This window comes from Dendrobates tinctorius, unplaced genomic scaffold (genome assembly GCF_039654945.1).
Source record: "Dendrobates tinctorius isolate UK_male_01 unplaced genomic scaffold, ASM3965494v1 ptg000071l, whole genome shotgun sequence".
NCBI lineage: Eukaryota > Metazoa > Chordata > Amphibia > Anura > Dendrobatidae > Dendrobates > Dendrobates tinctorius.
The window spans coordinates 21,907,767-21,916,698 of record NW_027361739.1 but is presented as its reverse complement, the minus strand read 5'-3'; positions in this window follow the sequence as shown (position 1 = coordinate 21,916,698).

The window sequence follows — 8,932 nt, the reverse complement described above, 5'->3', positions numbered from 1 at the left end:
CCTGGCAGAGTTTATTCTTTCTCTCTCTCACTTTCACAAACCCCATTTGTTCAGGGTGTATAAGTTTTGAAAGGATTATGTTAATTCTTCTTGCTAGAATTTTCTCCCAAACCTTTGAGTCCAAGTTTAACAGAGAAATTGGGCGGTAGCTACTACACAGCTTTGGATTTTTGCCGTCTTCAGGAATGATTGATATGAATGCTTCTAGGGCTTCCTTGGGGGGGATAAGTTCCAAAGTAGAAAGTATTATTTAATTTTGCTAAGTGGGGTACTAGAAATTTGCAAATTTTTTTTTTGGAGTATACAATCAGGAAGCCATCAGGGCCCCAAGATATCCCATTGGGAATAGTTTTACGTGTGTCTAATATTTCTTGTCAAGTGCCTTCAGATATTAATGCCTCACAATCATTTGTTTGAAGAGTAGGGAAATTTAGTAAATTATTTATTTTATTAGAGGCTTCCCTTGGATCTTCTATTGCGTTTGTTTGCCTTTACAAAGGTTGCTTTGTACTTTATTAGCTAATGATTTTTTATGTATGGTTTCTAAGGTATCTACCTTGTGGAGAATAGGTATGATTTTTTTGTCTTTCTACTTTTTCAGATGGAAGCTAAGGCTGGGTTCAAATTGCGTTTCGTGCCATCCGTTTATTGGATCCGTTACAATGTGGCACTAACGCAATGTAACGGATCTGTTAATGCACCTATTGGCATCTATGATGGTAACGCATCCTAACGCTTGTCCAAATCGACATGCGTTAGCAAGGATGCGTTACTTTGCGCACCCTCGAACGCGGTCTACCGCGTTTTCGGGTGCGTTAGGCCTAACGCACAGCAAATGGATGCATTCGCTGTTGTGAGGCAGCGACCGGAGTCATATGTGAGGGTCGCTATGTGTCCCCCAGGATGCGCTCAGAAGCGTATTAGATCCGCTGGAGTGCCCTGTCGTCACGGCAGTGTGCCTGTGACTCACAGGGCAGAATAAAAGTGAGTTTGAGCCTGGTCAACTTATTTGGACCAAGGAGTTTATTCAGGAAAACCCTGGTATGGGCTTTTATTTTTGAAACGGACTGCAGAAAGGTAGTGGGGTCCAGTCCGTTTCCTCCAACCCAAGTCTTATGGCCTATGGCCACAGATTGGAGGAAGGAAATAAAAACCCTGCAGAAAGGGTTTGGGTGTGTCAGTTCTGAGAGCAGAGCAGTGGTCTGCAGAGCTCCCTGTGTGAGGCAACACAGGGCCAAGCTGAGCCTAGATCTGGCACCCCTCGCATACCTGGGCAGCGCGGTCGCTCACGGCAACTGGCCATGGATTGTTTTGTTGCTTCCCAGCTGCGATATGGAGGATACAGCGTGTTGTGCGCTGTGAGTGTTTTTGGTGGACATTATACCCCTTTTTTTTGTTTGAACTTGCTGGGTCACTGCCTCATCTCTGCCGAGCGTGGACGCTGCTGCTTTACACTGTGCATAGACCTCTATTGCTAACACAGTGCTACCATGCGTTAGCGTAATTGGTCAAAATAAGTAATAAAGAACATCAGCATTCGCGCATCCATTTAACGTATACGTTAAATGGATGGCACTAACGCGATGTGAACCTAGCCTTAGAGCAATAAACTCCCCTCTTAGTACTGATTTGTGGGCTTCAGAGATTATAGGGGTTGAAGGGCCTGAGTCTTAGTTTTCATTCAAATATAATTCAATGGAATTAGTTAGTTTGGAAATATTTTTTTCATTTTCTAATAGAGTTTTGTTTAGTCTCAAAGTCATAGTTGGACGTGGCAGCAAGGCATCAGCCATCTTTTTTTTAACCCTAAGTGTTGTAGCTAAAAGGGAAATTGGTGATTAAAGAGATTCTGTCAGTAGGCTTTAGCTACTTATTGCACAAGCAGCATGATGTGTGGGGCAGAGACCCTGATTTCAGCAATGTGTCACTTATTAGACTTTGTGCTATAGTTTAAATATAATCAGTGTTTTATCAGCAGGGGATTATCACTAGAGGACTACAGGCAGAGCAGTCAAGCTAATCTGTGTAACCCTGCCCACACCATTGATTGGCAGCTTTGGATAATGTACACAGGAAGCTACCAATCAGGGGTGTGGACGGGGTTATACAGAGCTCAGCATTCTGACCACTACTACATCTACAGCAGAGAAATAGGAATTCTATCCAAACTACACAAAGCAGCCCAGTAAGTGATACATCACTGGAATCAGGGATGCTGCCTTTTTATCATGGTGTTCTCCGATTACATAGAAAAAACCTGGTGATAGATTCCCTTTAACCTCTCCATAACATATAACCTACTGAGAACGTGAGCCAACATAATTGCCGGCAGATGTTGGCTATGTTATTTAGCCATCATCTGCCTCTAACAGCAGCAGGTGGAGCTGAGCCATGACAATGCTCCTATGAAAATTAGCTTGTGGCTGATGTTCATAGAAGATTGTAATTTGTCCTATATACTGCAATATTGTTGTATTGTAATATATAATAAGCAGTCTGACAATCGTAGGTTCAAGATCCCTAAGGAGACAACAAAACTAAATAAAGTTTTACAAACTATTTTAGGAAATTAAGCATCTCCTTGTCCATAGGAGGCCGATCTTTCAAAGAATAAAAGTCACAAGAGAAAAATTGACACTCCACAATTGTGTGTATTTTTTTGTTGTCTGTTATGAAGAGTCTTCAGAGGCAGAGACATTCTTGTCACAATTCATTACAATTTTTAAGCCAAAATTCTTTTTAAAAAGTTGATAAATTATGACGCATTGTAAGGCTGTGCTAAAATCTAGTGACATTTGGCATTTTTGCCAACCCCGAAAAAAGTGGACAGAGTTGGCTCAGGATAAGGTTATTATGGGGCATAGAGACCCTGTACATCAAATTCATGACAAGCAGTGGAGTACGTTATTCAACAAGTCTTACTCCGGGCCTGACTAGAGTGAGATTTGTGGCATGGCGCACCCGGAGGCACATGTGACTTCATGCCTCACCTGATTCATTGAGATGTGTGCGCTTCTTAATGAATCAGGAGCCTCGCTCTCCTCCCTGCCCCCTCTACTTTGGCCAAGAGATGGGAATCCATCATATTTTAGGAAAGTACAGTAGGTTCTAATAGGAAAATAGGTTTTCAAAACCATCTAGTCCCTTTAAGAAGACAATAAATGGTCTCCTCTGTGATATGATAATTTATCCGGGTACCTTCTATATAAATTCACCATACAATACATTTTATTTGTACTCGGTGTGCAGCAAGAATCATCTCATGCTCTAAGTAATACACCTAGGTTTAGATAGTCTTCAGAACCATGCTATATCTTTAAAAAGCTAATATTGCTCAATTTTCCAAAGTGACCGGTTCCAGATTCATCTGTCTTTTTATGTTGTGTGTTAACGTGGCTGCAGTTTGTTTGAAATTAAAGCAGTGATTCCCACAATATGTTCCGCTGCTGCCAGATAATATTACAGCTTCAAAGCTCAACACAAGCTTCTTTGAAGTATCTTGTGCTAGCAGCCGCTCCTGAATGAATTTAACAATGTAAATGTACCCAGAGGGAGCACGTGCGGGATCTTAAACCTTCCATCTATCACTATTTATTTTCACAATTTTTGCTCTCACCTGTGTTAACCATTTGTAACTGAATACTCATCACCAGGACATCTACTTTTCATGTCACCTTAAACTTCTATGTCAGGTTCAAAGCATTCATATAAGTATGACTCCACCTGCTCCATCAAGACTCCTACTGATCAGTCTACAGAAAATAGGAATAGTGTGTATAATGTCCACAATTCAGAAGGCAACATCACTTAGCGACATGGGAGCAGTTTTATAGTAGTTCTTTGCTCTACACAGGGGGCAGTATTACAGTTGTTATATTCTTGTACATAGGGTCAGTATTACAGTAGTTGTATTATTATAGTAGTTATATTCTTGTATATAGGGGCAGTATTATAGAAATTATGTTCTTGTACATAGGGAGCAGTATTATAGTAGTTATATTCCTGTACATAGGGGGGAGTATAATAGTTATTATATTCTTGTACATAAGAGGAAATATTATAGTAGTTATATTCTTGTACATAGGGGCAGTATTATAGTAATTATATTCTTGTACATAGGGGGAAGTATTATAGTAGTTCTATTCCTGTACAAAGGGGACAGTATAATAATAGTTATGATCTTGTACATAGGGGAAGTATTATTGTAGTTCCATTCCTGTACATAGGGTGCAGTATTATAGTAGTTCTATTCTTGTACATAAGGGACAGTATAATAGTAGTTATATTCTTGTACATAGGGGGCAGTATTATAGTAGTTATATTCTTGTACATAGGAGCAGTGTTATAGTAGTTTTATTCTTGTACATAGAGGGCAGTATTATCGTAGTTATATTCTTGTACATAGGAGCAGTGTTACAGTAGTTTTATTCTTGTACATAGAGGGCAGTATTATCGTAGTTATATTCTTGTACATAAGGGCAGTATTATAGTAGCTGTATTCTTGTATATAGGGGCAGTATAATAGTAGTTGTATTCTTGTATATAGGGGCAGTATTATAGCAGTTATATTCTTGTACACGGGGGCAGTATTATAGTAGATATATTCTTGTACATGGGGGCAGTATTATAGTAGTTATATTCTTGTATATAGGGGCAGTATTATAGTAGTTATATTCTTGTACATAGGGAGCAGTATTATAGTAGTTATATTCTTGTATATAGGGGCAGTATTATAGTAGCTATATTCTTGTACATAGGGGGCAGTATTATAGTAGTTATATTCTTGTACATAGGGAGCAGTATTATAGTAGTTATATTCTTGTATATAGGGGCAGTATTATAGTAGTTATATTCTTGTACATAGGGGGCAATATTATAGTAGTTATATTCTTGTACATAGGGGCAGTATTATAGTAGTTGTATTCTTGAACATAGGGGCAGTATTATAGTAGTTATATTTCTGTACATAGGGGCAGTATTATAGTAGTTTTATTCTTGAACATAGAGGGCAGTATTATAATAGTTATATTCTTGTACATAGGGAGCAGTGTTATAGTAGTTTTATTCTTGTACATAGAGGGCAGTATTATCGTAGTTATATTCTTGTACATAAGGGCAGTATTATAGTAGTTATATTCTTGTACATAAGGGGCAATATTATAGTAGTTATATTTTTGTACATAGGGGCAGTATTATAGTAGTTATATTCTTGGACATAAGAGGCAATATTATAGTAGTTATATTCTTGTACATAAGGACAATATTATAGTAGTTATTTTCTTGTACATATGAGCAGTATTATAGTAGCTGTATTATTGTAGATAGGGGCAGTATTATAGTAGTTGTATTCTTGTATATAGGGGCAGTATTATGGCAGTTATATTCTTGTACATGGGGGCAGTATTATAGTAGATATATTCTTGTACATAGGGAGCAGTATTATAGTAGTTATATTCTTGTACATAGGGGCAGTATTATAGTAGTTGTATTCTTGTACATAGGGGTAGTATTATAGTAGTTATATTCTTGTAAATAGGAGCAGTAGTATAGTAGTTATATTCTTGTACATAGGGAGCAGTATTATAGTAGTTATATTCTTGTAGATAGGGGCAGTATTATAGTAGTTATATTCTTGTATATAGGGGCAGTATTATAGTAGTTATATTCTTGTACATAGGGGGCAGTATTATAGTAGTTATATTCTTGTATATAGGGGCAGTATTATAGTAGTTATATTCTTGTACATAGGGAGCTGTATTATAGTAGTTATATTCTTGTACATAGGGGCAGTATTATAGTAGTTAAATTCTTGTATATAGGGGCAGTATTATAGTAGTTATATTCTTGTACATGAGGGCAATATTATAGTAATCATATTTTTGTACGTAGGGGGCAGTATTATAGTATTTATATTCTTTTACATAGGGAGCAGTATTATAGTAGTTATATTCTTGTATATAGTGGCAGTATTATAGTAGTTTTATTCTTGTAGATAGAGGGCAGTATTATAGTAGTTATATTCTTGTACATAGGGAGCAGTATTATAGTAGTTATATTCTTGTACATAGGGGCAGTATTATAGTAGTTATATTATTGTACATAGGGAGCAGTATTATAGTAGTTACATTCTTGTACATGGGGGCAGTATTATAGTAGTTTTATTATTGTACAAAGAGGGAAGTATTATAGTAGTTATATTCTTGTACATGAGGGCAATATTATAGTAATTATATTTTTGTACATAGGGGCAGTATTATAGTATTTATATTATTGTACATAGGGAGCAGTATTATAGTAGTTATATTCTTGTATATAGGGACAATATTATAGTAGTTATATTCTTGTAAATAGGAGCAGTATTATAGTAGTTATATTCTTGTACATAGGGAGCAGTATTATAGTAGTTATATTCTTGTAGATAGGGGCAGTATTATAGTAATTATATTCTTGTATATAGGGACAATATTATAGTAGTTATATTCTTGTAAATAGGAGCAGTATTATAGTAGTTATATTCTTGTACATAGGGAGCAGTATTATAGTAGTTATATTCTTGTAGATAGGGGCAGTATTATAGTAGTTATATTCTTGTACATAGGGAGCAGTATTATAGTAGTCATATTCTTGTAGATAGGGGCAGTATTATAGTAGTTATATTCTTGTACATAGGGAGCAGTATTATAGTAGTTATATTCTTGTAAATAGGAGCAGTATTATAGTAGTTATATTCTTGTACATAGGGAGCAGTATTATAGTAGTTATATTCTTGTAGATAGGGGCAGTATTATAGTAGTTATATTCTTGTATATAGGGACAATATTATAGTAGTTATATTCTTGTAAATAGGAGCAGTATTATAGTAGTTATATTCTTGTACATAGGGAGCAGTATTATAGTAGTTATATTCTTGTAGATAGGGGCAGTATTATAGTAGTTATATTCTTGTATATAGGGGCAGTATTATAGTAGTTATATTCTTGTACATAGGGGGCAGTATTGTAGTAGTTATATTCTTGTATATAGGGGCAGTATTATAGTAGTTATATTCTTGTACATAGGGGGCAATATTATAGTAGTTATGTTCTTGTACATAGGGGCAGTATTATAGTATTTATATTGTTGTATGCAGGGGCAGTATTATATTAGTTATATTCTTGTACATAGGGGGCAATATTATAGTAGTTATATTTTTGTACATAGGGGGCAGTATTATAGTAGTTATATTCTTGTACATAGGGAGCAGTATTATAGTAGTTATATTCTTGTACATAGGGGCAGTATTATAGTAGTTATATTCTTGTACATGGGGGCAGTATTATAGCAGTTATATTCTTGTACATAGGGGCAGTATTATAGTAGTTATATTCTTTTATATAGTGGCAGTATTATAGTAGTTATGTACTTGTACATAGGGGGCAATATTATAGTAGTTATATTTTTGTAGATGGGGGCAGTATTATAGTAGTTATATTTTTGTACATAGGAACAGTATGATAGTTGTTGTATTCTTGCACAAAAGAGGCAATATTATAGTAGCTATATTCTTGTACATAGGAGCAGTATTACAGTAGTTATATTCTTGTACATTGGGGCAGTATTATAGTAGTTATATTCTTGTACATTGGGAGCAGTATTATAGTAGTTATATTCTTGTACATAGGGGCAGTATTATATTAGTTATATTCTTGTACATAGGGGCAGTATTTTTGAAGTTATATTTTAGTACATAGGGACATTATTAAAGTAGTTATATTCTTGTACATTGGGGCAGTATTATAGTAGTTATATTCTTGTACATAAGAGCAATATAATAGTTGTTATACTCTTGTACATTGGGGCAGTGCTATAGTATATGTATTTAATACATTGGGAGCATTTGGATAGTTTTGTTTTTGTACATAGGAAGCAGAAATGTAGTAGCTGTATTGTTCTACATAATATGAAATATTATAATAGCTATATTTTTGCACACAGGTGTAATAATGTAGAAGTTATTTACTCACACAGGGGCAATAGCAGTTTGGTTCTCATTTTGTTGCCTATAATGTCAGTGCACAAAATGAAAACATTGCATAGTTCGCTAATAAGCTATGTAGTGCATAATATTACAATTGTACAAGACCTGCACACACATGAATAAAGCTAGCAGCAGGGCCCAGTAATTAAAGTATTTCACTTTGCAATGATCTTGCGTCCACTGATATAAAAACCCGCACAGTAGTTGATCTTGACGGATCGTGTTCCCACATAATTACGCAAACAGCTGAGGCAAGGTGCACCAATTTTATGTGTTTGTTTTACCATCCCATTAATGGCGCCCATAAACGTATCAGATTCTCCATAAATTCATAATACCTCAAATTAAATGTGAGTGTAGACCCATAAACACGTCATGTGTCTGCTCCGCCACACACTGCACAATCTGGCTGCACTGATAAGATGTCAACCTCAATACAATGCACCATGCAGCATGTATGCAATTAATCAGGTTTATCACCTATGTAAAGAACACATTAGGAGAGGACATTGAACTTAATGAATTTAATTAATGTTTATATTCTCAAGTTACTCGGTTCTTTCTGCACAAGCAAATATTAAACAAATTTAAAGGCCTCAAGAGACATTGGCAACCGGGGGCGCTGCAAGCCACAGAATAGGACAGTAAGGAAGGAAACATAACTACATGTTGCTCTGTGTGATAGTAAAACAATGCACAAAAAGTAACATTCCAGCATCAGAGGCCTACACCTGCCAGAATATAACATTCTGGATTATTTCACATTCCTTTAAAAATTAAAAACCCATACAAATAAAATCAGTTGGTTTCCTCTGCTCAGTCTTTTACCTCTTGTATTGTGAAATTGCACACGATATTGCAATTCTGGAAGTTGCAAAGATAAGACGAATTATACATTTTTTTCTTAATTATCAA